A 15,895-nucleotide genomic window follows, 5' to 3' on the forward strand; every position below is an offset into this window, starting at 1 on the left:
ACAGCCATTGTTCTATCCAAATTGGCTTGTGTGTTAACGATTTTAAAGGTATAGATTCTGGATGCTTCACAAGGGCCACCACCAAAAATGATATTCCAAACCTTGGCAGGAACTTTGTCTTTCTGCTTGAAGCGGTTCCTTCAAACCTTGCAAATTTTTTCCTAGTCCCATACCAGGGACATACCCCATTTCACACATCGTATGTTGACTTTGAGGGTTGTATAATTGCTCTGGAATTAGAACTTGTATTCCCCATTGTTGTAATAAATCTCTCTCCCATAAATTTATAGGTACAGAAGTTATAATTGGTGGAATAGTCCCAGATTGTACATTGGGCCCTTCACAATGCAAAATATTACTACTTTGATAAACTTCCGGGGCTTTATCAATCCCAACTATGTTAAATTGAGAAGGTTGAATTGGCCATATGGATGACCAGTGCTGTAGAGAAATGATTGAAATGTCCACTCCCGGATCTACCAAACCTTTAAATTTATTTCCCTGAATAGTTATTTCACAGGTAGGGCGTTTATCAGTAATTTGATTCACCCAATAAGCTTCTTTGCCTTGTTTATTTGTGCTTCCAAATCCTCCTGTTTGTTTAATTTCACTTTTCCCCATTTCCACATATGGCATAATCAGGAGTTGTGCTATATGCTCTCCTGGCTCTGCTTTCCAGGGAACAGAAGTAGATATAACAATTTGAATTTCCCCATTGTAATCTGAATCAGTGACTCCTATATGTATTTGTACTCCTTTTAAATTTAAACTAGACCTTCCTAGAAGAAATCCTATCATCCCCACTGGCAAGGGTCCACAGACCCCTGTTGGAACTTTTTGCGGGGTTTCCCCAGGCAGAAGGCTCACAGCTTTTGTGCAGCATAAATCTACTGCAGCACTACAGGCTGTGGCGAGGGACAGACATTGTACAGGAGCAAGGGAATGGGCTGAGCCAGAAATGCCCCAGTTTGGAGCCCCTCATGGTGTTTACCAAAATCGGGTTCCCTTCTTTATCAAATTTAGAATGACACCGATTGGCCCAGTGCTTTCTTTTTTTGCATTTTGGACATATTTCTGGCTCAGCAATTTTCTTTTTCCCCCTATCTGATTTTTTCCACATTCTTTTTTAATATGACCATGCTTCCCACAGTTAAGCTCCAGGAAATGGAGTATTTCCTTTACCCACTCTCAGTCCTGCCTAAATAGAACTGAGAGCAGTCACTCGAGGCACTGTTTGAACAGTCACTGGGGCAACTACTTTTCACCCAGTGTCCTCCAGAAAAGAAAGATCTAGAGGGTCAGACCACTCTTTTTCTTCAAAATTAAGAAGGGGTGCAGAAGGGTAGGGATGAACCTCTTCCTCCTTTGCCACTCCAGCTTTAGCTGGCAAGCAAACCTGCTCTGTTACTTCGTTATACTCTCCTCCCTCCTCCTCAACAGCATGAAAAGGTTCCAAAGTGGAACAAACCAGAGCCCACACTTGTCTCATTGTTACCCCGATGCTTCTGCGTTCCCCTTCTTACTCACCATGGGGATTGCTTAAGTGTACTCAGGTGTCCTCCAGTTTAGTTCCACATTCTCCAACCATTGCTCCAGCAACCCTTTCACTCAGGTTTGAGTCCCCACTTATGGGCGCTGCTGGCCGAGACCAGCTCGGTTGTGGAGACCCTAACCCAGCGGCGCTAGAGGAATTAAAGACACACACACACAGAAATATAGAGTGTGGAATGGGAAATCAGGGGTCTCACAGCCTTCAGAGCTGAGAGCCTCAAACAGAGATTTACCCACATATTTATTGACAGCAAGCCAGTGATAAGCATTGTTTCCATAGATCATAGATTAGCTAAAAATATTCCTTATGGGAAACAAAGGAATGGGCTGGAATAAAGGGATGGGTCTGGCTAGTTACCTGCAGCAGGAGCATGTCCTTAAGGCACAGATCACTCACGCTATTGTTTGTGGTTTAAGAATGCCTTAAGCAGTTTTCCACCCTGGGTGGACCAGGTGTTCCTTGCCCTCAGTCTGGTAAACCCACAACCATCCAGCTTGGGAGTCAAGGCCACCACGAGCATTTCACAGTGCTGCAGAGATTTTGTTTATGGCCAGTTTTGGGGCCAGTTTATGGGCAGAATTGGGGGTCTTTTCCCAATAATTTATTTTATAATGTAATGAAATAGAAGGCTGAGAGATCAAAGATCAGACCAATTATTTACATTTGGCAATTAGTGTCTGTTACTCATGAACATTTTGCTCCATGTGGTGAATTGACAAAGGCACGTGTCATCTAAATGTGCAAGAGAAGGGTTTTCACAACAGTAGCAGAACCTAGAAGCTTCAGTACTGAGTTATGTAGGGGAGTAGTACAGCTACTCCTACTCTCCCTTAGGAGAAAGAGAAAGAAAATGTTCTGTTCAGTATAAACACATTCTCCTGAGCTTTCTAACTTAAGGTTACTCTTTAGTCATACTTTAGCCTGCTTATCAAAAGCTTTTGTTCAAAAGCCCTGAACATGCAATTGAAAATTGAAATGCTCACATTGGTTTCCAAAATATTAGAATATGATAATGCAGAATATCCACTAGATGATGTGGTAAGTGTGTGTGTGTGTGTGTGTGTAAACACATATACATATATATTTGTGGTTGAGATGACAAGAAGGATATTATTAGCTTTTAAAATATAGCAGAGTGGCCAGTTTCAGAGGCTTACAAAATTAAGCTCTGTCTCATTTATTTTTTATGATGTCCCAGATATGTATCATATAAAAATAAAAATATTTGATATTTAAAATAAATAAGAAAATTTACATTACAAATGAGCAAACAAGAAAAGGGCTTCTACGTATGTTTAAGTATTTAGGTTTCTGAATGAGTGAGGGTGCTTGCCAACTTATAGCAAAAAATATACATTAAAAGACCTTGATTTTTATTGAATAGAAGTTTGTAAACATTTGATTTTTCATGAAATTTCTGAAATTTGTGCTTTAGATACTAAACATAGTTATTAACAGAAAAATTAATTGTCTTAATTTTTTACATACATTTTTAACAGAATATTTCCCCTGTGAATAATACAGGAGATAAAAATAGTCTATTATACTGAGTTATATTTTTCCAAGCATTATTTTAAGGCTTTTTATAAAAGCCAAGACTCTGAAATAAATGTGTTTATTATACTTCAGATATGCCTGAAAGAAAACTAAGTAACTAAAAAAGGTCAGCTGTAAGAAATCAGCCTTCAAACACCCTGATGTTATGAATTATAACTTCTGCCTGTTGTAGATGCAGGAGATGACTCCTTCAATATCTGAAAACATGTGCCTTGAAATTTTCAATTACTCTCAGGGAACAAAACATTTCTTCTGAAAAGTATTTGACAAGGCTGGATGAAAAAATGTGACTCTGCAGAAGGAAATGCCATTGGATCACTGGAGTGTGATTGAAAGAAAAGTAAAAACCAGAGTTCCAGCTCTTCACATCTGAAAAGGAAACCACACATGGTATCAAGTCTCCTGGGAATAAACTCAAGAAGGCCTTATGCTGATATCAAGTGACATTTAGTGCCAGAAAGAGACAACACATTTTACTATCATAAATTAGAAATAAAGACATTTATTAATGTACACACCTCAATTCAAAATTCTACAAATGTCTTTATAAATTTTGTTTGTTTGTTTGTTTGTTTGTTTTGAGACGGAGTCTCACTTTGTTGCCCAGGCTGGAGTGTAGTGGCACGATCTCGGCTCACTGCAAGCTCCCGCCCCTCCTGGGTTTATGCCATTCTCCTGCCTCAGCCTCCAGAGTAGCTGGTACTACAGGCGTCTGCCACCACGCCCAGCTAATTTTTTGTATTTTTAGTAGAGATGGGATTTCACCGTGTTAGCCAGGATGGTCTCGATCTCCTGACCTCGTGATCCGCCCGTCTCGGCCTCCCAAAGTGCTGGGATTACAGGCTGAGCCACCGTGCACGGCCTATAAATTATTTTATATAAAATTACATAGTGACAGATTTTAATATGCAGAAATTACAGGAGTTAAATGGAGACATAGCCAGACACACATAGTCAGGTAGAGAATAAAGGAGAGAGGTGTAATTAAAATTATCAACAAGTTAGACCTGATATTTTCCAAATGTCATTCCAAAACATCACTTCTATTTTTTCTCAGAAACCATATCCCCATCTTTTTTGTTTGCTTGTTTGTTTGTTTGTTTTTGAGACGGAGTCTCGCTTTGTCGCCCAGGCTGGAGTGCAGTGGCTGGATCTCAGCTCACTGCAAGCTCTACCTCCCGGGTTCACGCCATTCTCCTGCCTCAGCCTCCCGAGTAGCTGGGACTACAGGCGCCCGCCACCTCGCCCGGCTAGTTTTTTGTATTTTTTTTAGTAGAGACGGGGTTTCACCGTGTTAGGCAGGATGGTCTCGATCTCCTGACCTAGTGATCCACCCGTCTCAGCCTCCCAAAGTGCTGGGATTACAGGCTTGAGCCACCGCGCCAGGCCCCATATCCCCATCTTACTAAATTTTTCTTCATATAAAATCCATAGCAACTTTATGTAAGTTGATAATTTAAATATCGTGCAAACCTATGAAAAGAGAATTAGTGGAAGCTTGAGTCTTCTTCTAATGTAGAGAAATTTGGAGTTGTTCTAAAGCCAGGATGCCATCTCTTCTTCATTCAGAGAAAATATATTCTGCCCATTTTGAAAATACTGGTCAAATACAAAGACAGTTTTTATTTCAATGAAGAAAGAATAGGTGGGGCATGTGACTCACACCTGAAATCAAAGAAATTTGGGAGGCAAAGACAAGAGGATCACTTGAGCCCAGGAATTCAAGACCAGCCCTGGGCAAAGAGGAAGACCCTCTCTCTCTCTACCAAAAAAAAAAGAAAAAAAAAAAAGGAGAAAGAATAAAATGCCTTCTCTTTCAGCCTTGTCTTACTCTTGTTTATTCAGGGTGTCTTTCAATACGTTTCTATTGGTTGGTGCAAAAGTAATAGAAGTTTTTGCCATTGAAAGTAATGGCAAATTGAAACCATTACTTTCAATGGCTATTACTTTTGCAGCAAACTAATACTAAAAGCTTCAACAACTCTTCTAAAAAGTAAAAATTGATATGCGATAATGACATGCTAACACTGCCTACTAATGTACTGCCCAAAAGTAGATGAAAAAAATAAAATAAAAATAAAAATAATCTAAAATAAACAATTTAAAATGTGTCTCTTTACATCCTGGGGGGTGCATCAATCATAAATCTTGCAGCACTGAACAACTAGGTCACAATTTTCATATAATATGGCTAAAATATATTCTCAACTATTTTGCAGCATGCAAAATGCAGCATGAAATAGCTTCAGAACTATGAAAGATATGTTAATCATTCTTTTTTGTCCAAGAGATAAGGAAACACCCTATATTTGCATATGCCCAAGATATATGCTTGAAAGTCATTTTTTTTTCTCAAGCCTGTAATCCCAGCACTTTGGGAGGCCGAGACGGGCGGATCACGAGGTCAGGAGATCGAGACCATTCTGACACGGTGAAACCCCGTATCTACTAAAAAATACAAAAAACTAGCGGGCGCCTGTAGTCCCAGCTACTCAGGAGGCTGAGGCAGGAGAATGGCGTGAACCCGGGAGGCGGAGCTTGCAGTGAGCTGAGATCTGGCCACTGCACTGCACTCCAGCCTGGGCCACAGAGCGAGACTCCGTCTAAAAAAAAAAAAAAAAAGAAAGTCATTTTTTTTTTCAAAGAGAAAACATTTTAAAGTTTTTTTTATCTCAGTTAACAATGTGCTGTAATTTATGTGATGGAAAGTGGTTTTGTAAAGATAATTTGATAGAAATGGATGTTGAATGGACAATCTCAAACAACTGAAACAAAATAGTTTAATAAAGCCTTTAAAGCAAAATGTTCATACAGGCAGGGTGAGAGGGAGAAGAACCTATAATGAATAAGTAATATTATTTGTATTTTATATTGTCTTTACCTAAAATATTTATTTTTGCACCTTAATATTATTAGCAATTGCATGTACTGTTTAATTATGCAAAGACTGTTGTTAAAGTTTCTCTGTTTAGGAATATTAAATGTGTTTTCATTGCTTATTGTTTTTTTTTTAATACTAGAGTATACCGTGTTTATAGTTTAACTATATTGTTCTAATGTTTGACACGTTGTGCCTTTATATAACTACACAAAATTGAATGCAAATAATAAACTAGTAGATATTCTTAACTATTGAAAGCTATTTTGAATATTAATGCTGAAGGGAAGAAATTGACTGCCTTCCTCTTCACTTAATGCTAGTAGCTGGTATTAACATAAATACATGTTGATTTGGTGAAATACTAATTATATCTTTACAAATGTATATTTTATTGCACTAAAGAAGTTATAAAGGGCCTGTTTCAGTTTTAATGAGCCAAGACAAATATAGTTTGGTCTTTCTGACTTAAAAGCATATACAATTTTTAACTTGAAGAAATAAAAACACTTCAAGTCTACATTTAGCTTTATTTCTCCGAGTACTATATTTGTAACTGATAATTCGAAAAGTGACCTACTTTTTCCAGGAGATTGCAAAATAAATGTCACACCTCTGCACATATTAATGTGATTGTTCTGCATTTTAAAAAATCAAGTTAAATTCTATACTCATGGCTTAGATTGATTTCCCACCAGGTGAAGGAACTAAATTGTAATCACTGCCTTTGATTAAATGAAGCAAATAGCAATGACGATGTACTAATGTGTATAGATTGACAGCAGTAAAAACTCCAATAACATATTATAAGTTTGGCAAAGCACGACTAGTATATATGAAATTCCTTTCCACTTTCACTCACTAAAACAAGTGAAATAATTCTCACTGTATTCTCTCTAGATGAGATAATACTGAGAGAAAAGTTTATTTTTATAACAACTTTGTTAATTGCATTTAAATTGCATTAAATCATAACAGATTATTTAACAAAGTCCAACTTGGTCCTGTAAAGGTTTTAGACACACAAGTAGTCTCTATATTCATCTCATAAAACTATCATTAAATTATGACTGTTTTATTGAAGTTTATTTTAATAGAAAGATACAATATCTATTTTTGTGTCTACATTCTCTCAATTAATATAATATTTGGGAGTATCATCCATGTTCTCCTATGCAGCTGCAGTTGGTTCAGTTTTCATTGTTGAGTTTTCCATTGTCTTTATATATGGCAACTTATTTATTCGTTCTACTCTTGATGGGCATTTGAGTTTTTGTCAGTTTGGTATGATTATGGAAAAATTCTGTAATAAACTTACTTGTACAATTTTTTTTTTTTTTTTGGTAAGACAAAGTCTCACTGTATCGCCCAGGTTCGAGTGCAGTGGCACAATCTCGGCTCACTGCAAGCTCTGCCTCCCGGGTTCACGCCATTCTCCTGCCTCAGCCTCCTGGGTAGCTGGGACTACAGGCGCCCGCTACCACGCCCGGCTAATTTTTTGTACCTTTTTTGAGTAGAGACGGGGTTTCACCCTGCTAGCCAGGGTGGTTTTGATCTCCTGACCTCGTGACCTGCCCTCCTTGGTCTCCCAAAGTGCTGGGATTACAGGCTTGAGCCACCGCGTCCAGCCACTTGTACTATTTCATTGTTATTTGTGCCTATATTTCTCTTGGAAATATAGCTAGAGGTGGAATTCCTGTATCATAGATTATGCATACATTCAATTTTAGAGTGAATGGTAAATGGTTTCCTAAAGTAGAGTTATACCAATTCATATTCCCAAACGCCTCTAATGTATGAGGATTTCAATTGCTTTACATTTTCATCACTACTGGGTACCCTAGGCCTCTTTCATTTTAAAATTCTAGATGAAAGTTTTGTATAATGTGTAGTGGCATTGTTTTTGCAGTTTTATTTTTTATTTTCTGAAATTAAAATGTATTAAACAACTTTGCATGTCTTTTTGACTATATGAATATGTTTTTTTGTAAAGTACCTCTTCACATTTTGTGTTTATTTTTCTTTTGGGCTTTCTATTTTATTTTATTGATTGCAGTTCTTAATCTAGCTTAATGCATTACAAGCTTCCACTTGACCACTTACTTTTCACTGTTTTCTAAAGTTAGAATAAAGATATATTAATAAAATGAATTATTGAAGTTAATTACTCTTTGATGAAAATAACTCTTCTAAGAGTTATTAATTTTGATAGTTCAATTCATTAATATTTCTTTATGGAACTCAAGTTAGTGATATTCTCTACACTAATTAATAAAAGATTTGCTGTTTTTCCTCTCACAACTAGACCAGTAGATCTGGAACTGTTTTTGTATGTGGTATGAAGGATGGGGTTAATATAATTTTCCTAGGTGGGCATCAATTGGTCCTAGCATTAGTATTGAAAAGACAAGTCTTTTCTCCTCTTCTTTGCAATGCCAAATTCTTAATAAATCAAATATTCAGATGTGAATTGGTCAGCTTCTACCCTCTCCATTCTGTCATTTATCTGTTTGCTTATCTTTGGTGCAATAGCAAAGCCTAAATAACTATAATTTATAATAAAGCTCCTAGCATCTTGTTCTTCTTTACTACATATTCTTCAGTAGTGTCTTTGCTATTCTTTATCCTTTGCATTTCTATATAAAGCTTTGAAATGGATTGACAGATTCAGGGAAAAAAATATCTGTCATGTATAATCTACAAATCAATCTGATTTTGGGGAGAATAGACATTAAACCAATCTAATCCAGGAACACAGTGTAGTAATGCATCACTAATGACAATATGGGTCCCATGGTGTTATTCATATTTTACAGTATTGCACTAAACACGATAAAAAATATACAAGAACCACAACAGATCACTCTTTGCTGCTTTACGCAATTTACTAGAGAAAGGAATTGCACACAGAAAAATAATTACTGTCATATGGCATTTTAAGCAGATGCTTGCAACACAAGCTCACTGTAAATAGCAAAAGGTGGTAGCTATGAAATTATAGTAGTACACTTTGTACTATAGTTGATTTTATGCAGTTATGATTTAATACTGAATCTTTACATTTGTTTACATTTATTTTTATTGTGAATGGTGCTCTGTATGGTCTGTAAGTGTTTGTGTGGGAAAGTTTTGATAAAGTTTAACTTTGTATAATAAGTTAGCATATACTTTATGATAGCACATGACAGGATAGGATCTGCATACTTTTTAAATTCATGATATAATTTTTCCTTAATTCTTTTGATATTTCTCTTGATATTTCTAAGCTATATGTTTTATTTGTGAGTTTTTTGAAATCGTTGCAAATATCCAAAACTTTTTCTAATGTATTTTTTGAAAAACTATCTGTGTATAAGTGGACCAATTCAGGTCAAACCCATGTCATTCAAGAGTCAACTGTATATAATTTATTTTATCTTCTTTAATGTCTTACAATAATATTTTACAGTATTTAGAAATATAGGAGAAAAAAATTACATATTTTATTAGCTTGTTTGGGTATTTTAATAACATTTACAGTGATATATATTCAATATCAGTTCTAAGTTGTTTTCGTTTATGTGTAAAAACACCATTGATTTGTCTATAACACCTATGCTATTATGTCATCTGTCAATATTTCCTTCCAATCTTTTCACTTAGGTTTTTGCTTATCACATGGATAGGACCATCAATAAAATGTGTATGAAAAGTAGTTTTCATCAGTATTCCTTCCTTTACTCAGAGAAAGTTTTTGGCATTTCATCATTATGTACATTCACTGTAGCTTATTTTTTTTTTTTATATGTGAACTTCAGCAGATTAGGAAATTTGCTTTTCCTTCCTACTTCATTAAGTATGTTTAATAGAGAAAACTGACTAAATGAAATTTTCTAAGACTTTTTATATTTCATGAATGGTAGTTGAATTTTATCAAATTATTTTTATTTCTTTGCTAACATATAATGTTTCTCCTTAATTATCTTTAAACATTAAATTACACTGGTTGACTTTTGGCTCTTAAACCATCTTTGTTTTTCTGTTGCCAATACTTTTGAGCCAAAGGCCACCATGAAGACGTCTACATTTAAAAAATTGAGTTTATTGATTCTTGCAGCAAATGGAAACACACACCATGAAAAACTCCAGGATGTCTTAGTAAGAAGCTCATAGAACTTACAGAATTCGAATGCCTTTCCTGATTTTCCAGAGTGTTCAAGGAAGCAGGATGTTTGTATTAGATACTTTCAGGATCTGGAGACAATTTTATAATTGGATAATTTCCTAAATTTTATGCATTTAGTGAGAGGAATAAAATAAGGACAAAGTTGTCATTGGTAAAAAGCATCATAACCCATATTAACAGCAGGATATTTAGCCATTCTGTGGTAGAGAAAATGTTCATGTTATGTTTTTTGTTGTTGTTGTTCTGTGTCAGAAATGGTAAGGAAGTGATTATTTTTGACTTGATATACCATGATCACAGAGTGGCTTTGTGTGATGTTGGTGTGCTATGAAATTAGTTATGTTTAGCACGAGAGAAACAAAACCTAGCTGTGATTACCAAGATAGCTCTTGGCAACATCAAGTCCTAAATTATAGTGCCAGGCCAGCTTCTGGATAGCCAAAGCTGCTTTTCTCATTTTCACTATAATTAATAAACAGTAGTGCATTGTATTTAGTACTGGATTGGTTGGTTGATTGTATATATAATTTTTGCATAGATGTTTATAAATAACATTGACATTAGATGTCAGAATGTTCTTAGATTTTGGTATCATGCTTATGGTCTTTTAAAATAGCTTTGAGCTTTTATTTTCAATTTTATGGAACAATTAATGTAAATTTTGTATATCTTCTAGGTGCTTTCCTTATATAAAAATATGTAATTCCCTAGTACACCATAAGGATAATACATCACAAAATTAACATCATAGATTTAAAAACTATTAATAAAATGAATTGATTAAGGCAGTCCATTTAAAAATATCTCCTACATTAATTTTCAGCAAACACATCTCATATATTTAACTGATTGTCTTATATCTATTTGAATAGGATTTCCATGCATTTTAATCTCAATTTTAGCTGCTAAATTTGAACTAGCCAAACTTGGAAATACTCTATAATTTGCAAAGTAGTTAATTGTATACTTTATCTTTTTACTCAATCTGACAAAATAAAATGCCATTACTCTCAAAAATTGGGAATAGAAAATTATACAAGACTGTCCTTATCAAAATTTCTAATTATTCTATAATAGAATATCTCTCCTAATTATTTGTTGGAATGACTAGAAGTACATAATTGAAGCTCTACTAACTCCTGGGTAAAAATTCTTGACAGATCAGGAATAGAAACCCTTTGTCACCTCAACACCATAATTTTAGGTTAATTGCAGAAGTAAGACCTATATTACGTATCTCAGCTGTTTAATCATCACCCTAGAAGTGTTTTCTTTAGAAATGAAAAGTGAGGTGTGTGTACTGCTAAATATTTTACCTGTAAAGTAACAGAGATATTTAAGATAACAGATGTGAAATACACAGACATATATACACAAAAAGAAGTGACAGCTAAACTGAGGAAGACTTAATAAGGTTGCTTGTTTAAATGTCATTTTTCTGGTTATGACAGTGTATTAATATACAGTGTGCTACTGCTGAGACCAGCTTGGTCGTGGAGACCCTAACCCAGTGGTGCTAGAGGAATTAAAGACATACACACAGAAATACAGAGTGTGGAGTGGGAAATCAGGGGTCTCACAGTCTTCAGAGCTGACAGCCTGGAAAAGAGATTTACCCACATATTTATTGACAGCAAGCCAGTGATAAATATTGTTTCCATAGATTATAGATTAACTAAAAGCATTTCTTACGGGAAATAAAGTGACGGGCTGAAATAAAGGGATGGGTCTGGCTAGTTATCTGCAGCAGGAACGTGTCCTTAAAGCACAGATCACTCATGCTATTGTTTGTGGTTTAAGAATGACTTTAAGCAGTTTTCTGCCCTGGATGGGTCAGGTGTTCCTTGCCTTCATTCCGGTAAACCCACAACCTTCCAGCGTGAGCATCATGGCCATCACGAACATGTCCCAGTGCTGCAGAGGTTTTGTTTATGGCCAGTTTTGGGACTACTTTATGGCCAGATTTGAGGCATATTCCAAACATGTCCCCCTTTTTTGTATTGCAAAGCAATAAAAGCAAAGGCAGCTTTGTCATGGTGAGTTACCTCTCGTAAGAGTCAGGATCTGCACCCACAGACTATACAAAGACAAACAACACAGATCAAAAGCACAATCATCATTGAAATCATAGAGCTTCCAACTGTTTTCATCCATTCTAATGGGTTACTACTAGTTGCTAATCTGTCTGCAGCTCCTTCAAGCACTTCAGTTCCTGGCATTAAGGTCAGGTATTCCTGGCATGCTTTAAATATTTGTTCGCAAATTTGGTCTTATTAAGAGTCATTAATAGTTTCCAGAAATCCTTATGTTTAGCTCCTACAACAGACCATATCATTTGAGGTTGAGGTGCCACTATACTGCCATGTTTCCAGATAATAGGAACTCTTGCTGTACTTCTTGCCATTTCCTCAAAATATCTGACTGTTTTGTTCAGACCAGCTGAACGTAGTGTGACTGTGGCACACAGACTGAGAGATGCAATTCAAGCTAAACATCCCCTTAGGGGACCCATCAATAATGATTCCATAGGAATCATTGCGCAGCACCTCTGCCTGTTCTGCAATGCAATCTTCCCAAACAAGTACATTCATTATTTCTGGCTAGGTCCAATTCTGTTTACAAATAGATTTTTGAGGGTGGTATGCCTCAATTATAGGAGCAGATTTATTATGGTAAATACTGAGGCCAGAAAACATGTGTAACTGTGCCATAGAGTGATTACACCCAGGCATTATTGTCAGCCAAGACTGATAAATATGCCCAATAAATATAACTGTTCTCTGTGTCAGCCCTTGTTGAAAGAATACTGACAGCAAAGGTCATCACTGCTATCATAGCTACCATTAAATTACTCTTTGTCACTGGTTGTCCTGCTTTCCTCAGATTTTCTTCTGCCATCTGTGACAGCTTCTTGATCTGTCCCCAGGTAGGTGGCTGTGTGAGACGGGTGTTCCTCGTGACAGTTGGGGTCCTCCTCAGCATCAGTCTTGACATGGCTGCAACTGTGGGGTCCTTGGGATCCTCTTGGACTCTCTTCTTTGGCATCTGCCTCATGATAAGGTTTCAGGTGTCGATGGTATCCAAATCGGCTGTTGATTCAGTCCTGGAGAAACACAAGTGTAACCTCTACTGCAAGTTAATATTTTACCTATTTCCCAACTTTTTATTGTTGGATCTCTCCACCAAACCAGTTTTTCTGCTTCTCTCTTTGCAGCTGGTTTCTGTAGCTGCTGTTCAGCTGCTGCTAACATCTGGCCTTTAGACAGGCTCAAAAAATTTAAAGTTAATAATGCTAGATTCAATTGCATATGGGGTGTCCTGTAGTCCCTGTTTTCCCCTCTCTGCTTTTGCAACTGCTATTTCAGGGAGAGATTCATTCTTTCCACTATGGCTTGTCCTTGAGAATTATATGGGATACCAGTAATGTGTTTAATATTCCATATAGAGAAAAATGTAGCTAGAGCTTGGCTAGTACAGCCTGGGGCATTATCTGTTTTAATAGAAGCTAGAACGCCCATCACCACAAAACACTGCAAAAAGTGACATTTAACACAGGCAGAAGACTCTCCTGATTGGCATATAGCCCAGACAAAGTGAGAAAAGGTGTCCACACATACATGTACATAAGCTAGTCTCCCATGTGAGGGAACATGTGTGACATCCATTTGCCAAAGGGAATTAAGTTCCAATCCTTGAGGATTAACTTCTCCTGTAAAAGATGAGGAATGTACCATTTGGCTAGTTGGGCATCACTGGATAATAGCTTTAGCTTCTTTCCAGGTAATGCTGTGTCTGTGTTTGAGACCAGAAGAATTAACATGGGTTAAATTGTGAAAGTGTCTAGCATTAGGTATTGCATTAGCAATGAGGTGATCAGCCATTTGATTCCCTTCAGTTAAAGGTCCTGGAAGAGGTCTATGAGCCCGAATGTGAGTGATGTAAAAAGGGTGCATTCTATTCCTAACTGCTGTTTGCAATTGGGTAAATAAAGTCATGAGTTGTCCATCTGTATGAAATTGTAACTGAGCATTTTCAATTAATTGTGTGGAATGAACCACGTATGAAGTATCAGAAATCGCATTAAGAAGCATATCAAAAGCAGTTAATACCTCAATTATAGCTACAAGCTCCACTTTTTGAGCTAAAGTATAGGGCGTCTGGAAAACTTTACTTTTCCAGTCAGAATAAGAAGCTGTACCATTACTAGACTCATCTGTAAAAACATTCTCAGCACCTTCAATTGGTTTAAATTTAGTTATTTTAGGGAGAATCCAATTACTTAATTTCAAAAATTGAGACAGTTTTGTTTTAGGAAAATAGTTATCAAGAATACCCACAAAGTCAGCTAAATGAGTTTGCCAGGTAAGACTATTTATAAAAACTTGCTGTATCTGTGCCTTCGCGAGAGGGACAATAATTTTTCCAGGATCATATCCATGTAATTTAACAATCTGAGTTCTCCCATTTTCTATCGCATTAGCAACTTGATCCAAATAAGCAGTTAGAATCCGTGAATTAGTATCTTGAAGAAAAAGCTATTCTACTAAGTCCTGCTCTTGGACAATAACACCAGTAGGTGAATGCTGAGTTGGAAAAATTTGCAAATCTAGAGTCTTCTCTGAACTGGATCTATTCTATTTATTTGAGCTTTATGGACTTGCTTTTTGATTAGCTGTAACTTTGCCTCATCCTCCTTTGTTAATTGCCAAGGACTAGTGAGACTAGGATCTCCTCTAAGGATAGACAATAAATTACTCATGGTATAGGTAGGAATGCCTAGAGCAAGTCATATCCAATTAATGACCCCTAGTTGGAAAGTGATTTAATGTTTTCAATTTATCCCTATGTATGGTTACTTTCTGTGACACAATGGTAGTGTCATTTACTAAGGTCCTCAAGTAAGAGTAAGGAGTAATAGTCTGAATTTTGTCAGGAGTTATAATTCAACCATTGTGAGAAATCAAGTTTTTCAGGTGATCATAACATTGTGGTAATATTTATTGAGTGGGGGCAACACAAAGTATATCCTCCATATAATGAATAACGTAACACTGAAATTTTTTTTACCAGTAGTTTCAATTGCTTGCCCTACATAAGTCTGGCAAATTGTTGGACTGTTTAACATGTCTTGTGGCAACACTTTCTAGTGAAAATGCTTAGCAGGCTGCAGGTTGTTTACTGCAGGAATTGTAAATGCAAATTGTTCACAGTGTTGCTCAGCTAAGGGGATAGTAAAGAAACAGTCTTTTAAATCTGACTATTAAAGGCCAACTTTTTGGAATTATAGCAGAAGAAGGCAATCCTGGCTGTAATGCTCCCATAGGTTGTATAACTGAATTAATGTCTCTTAAATCAGTTAACATTCTCCATTTACCTGATTTTTTCTTAATTACCAAAACTGGAGAATTCCAAGGAGAAGATGTTGGAGCTATGTGTCCATTTTCTAATTGTGTATTAACTAATTCCTGTAAAGCCTCCAGTTTTTTTTTTTTTTTTTTTTTTTTTTTTTTTTTTTTTTTTTTTTTTTACTTAGTGGCCATTGTTTTATTCAAATTGGCTTATCTGTTAATCATTTTAAAGGTATAGGTTCTGGAGGCTTAAAAATGGCTGCCATCAAAAATGATATCCTAAGCCTTGGCAGGAACTTTGCTTTTCTGCTTGAAGTGGTTCCTTCAAACCTTGCAAATATTTTCCCAGTCTTATACCAGGGACAAACCACATTTTATGCATCATATGTTGACTT

At 36.2% G+C, this 15,895-nt stretch overlaps 1 long non-coding RNA gene across 2 annotated transcripts in view; it reads right to left on the bottom strand.

The window, feature by feature from the left end:
- The window catches only part of LOC135971970 (uncharacterized), a 73,074-nt gene that overhangs the window by 25,994 nt on the left and 31,185 nt on the right, over nt 1-15,895 (bottom strand). Inside the window, exon 2 of one of the 2 annotated variants that reach the window (XR_012416310.1) lies at nt 10,777-13,255. The exons of the other annotated variant lie outside the window; for it this stretch is intronic. This is a non-coding gene — a long non-coding RNA (uncharacterized lncRNA). Of the gene's footprint in view, nt 1-10,776; nt 13,256-15,895 lie in introns of those variants that run through there. 2 annotated transcript variants of the gene reach the window in all.

This window comes from Macaca fascicularis, chromosome 7, assembly GCF_037993035.2.
Source record: "Macaca fascicularis isolate 582-1 chromosome 7, T2T-MFA8v1.1".
NCBI lineage: Eukaryota > Metazoa > Chordata > Mammalia > Primates > Cercopithecidae > Macaca > Macaca fascicularis.